At 51.6% G+C, this 1,295-nt stretch overlaps 1 protein-coding gene across 1 annotated transcript in view; it reads right to left on the reverse strand.

Moving 5' to 3' along the window:
- Positions 1–1,295, reverse strand: part of IGLON5 (IgLON family member 5) — a 67,008-nt gene that overhangs the window by 40,038 nt on the left and 25,675 nt on the right.

The raw sequence follows: 1,295 nt of genomic DNA on the forward strand, positions 1-1,295 counted from the left end.
AGCTGCTCTTTTTCAAGGACAGCTGTGCCAGAGCTTGTGACTGACCCAAGGTCACATCGGCAGGTGCAAGTGGAGGAGTGGGGAATCAAACCCGGTTCTCCCAGATTAGAGTCCGCGCACTTAACCACTACACCAAACTGGCTCTCGGAAACCAAGGTGTCAAGTATTTAGCATATTGGCGTCTTCTTCCTCTCTTTGTTCTGACTAAGGAAGAAGACGCCGGCCATTCCCGTTTTACCTTTTAGCTGTAAGGGTGCAGCCATATTAGCTCTTTGTTATTTTCATATCCTGTGTACCTTTTCCCCATGTTAGGTTTATAGTAAACTTTTATATTTTAAACACACCATGGACTCAGTCTCTTAATACTCTGCCGACTTACTCTAAAAGAATCCCAACACACACACACACACACACCTCACCAAAAATAGTCAAATAAAATGAATAGGAGCTGGGCAGGGTGAAGAATGTGCGAGGAGAGCCAGGCTGGACGGAGGAAGAATGGCTCCACAGGGAAGAGGACGAGGAGGATCAGAACCAAGGGTGGCCAATCACAATGGAGGACAGAACTTCTGTGTTGGCAAGGTACGGCAAGAGAATGCACCAGAGGATGCCAAGGGAACGTGCAAAATGGGGGCGGAGGTAGGGCTGCCAACCTCCAGGTGGGGCCTGGGGATCCCCTGGAATTGCAGCTCATCTCCAGACGACAGAGATCAGTTCCCCTGGAGAAAATGGCTGCCTCGGAGGGTGGGCTCTGTGGCATCACATCCCGGCTAAGGTCTCTTCCCTCCCCAAACCCTGTCTTTCCCAGGTTCCACCCCCCCCCCATTGTCCAGGAATTTCCCAACCCGCGTTGACGATCCTAGGCAGAGGGTTTAGCAGAGTTCCGCCAGGGTCTTGGCAGGATAGAATGGGGAGGGGAGTGTAGGGGAACATCACACACATCTCTCCTCTCCTAGTGCTGAGACAAATGGCTGCTGGTGAAATCCCTCCTTAATCACAACTATGAAAGGTCCACAACTTGGCTTTGCTCCTAAAAGGCAGGGCTATTTTTGGGCAGGAACGCACAGGAACGGAGTTCCGGCTGGCTCCCAAGTTGGCCACGCCCAGCAGGAACTCATTAGCATAACAGGCCACACCCAACAGCAGGAGCTCATTAGGATTGGCTACATTAGGGGTGTGTGGCCTGCTACAAAAAGCGCCCTGGGTTTTGACAACAAACAAGCTAAACAGAATAAGAAGCAAAAGGTGGGTGTGGCTGGATGAGCCAACCTCTGGTCATGTGCGGTGTGGCCCAA

Source organism: Gekko japonicus, unplaced genomic scaffold, assembly GCF_001447785.1.
Source record: "Gekko japonicus isolate JY-2015 unplaced genomic scaffold, Gekko_japonicus_V1.1 scaffold1915, whole genome shotgun sequence".
Classification (NCBI taxonomy): Eukaryota; Metazoa; Chordata; class Lepidosauria; order Squamata; family Gekkonidae; genus Gekko; species Gekko japonicus.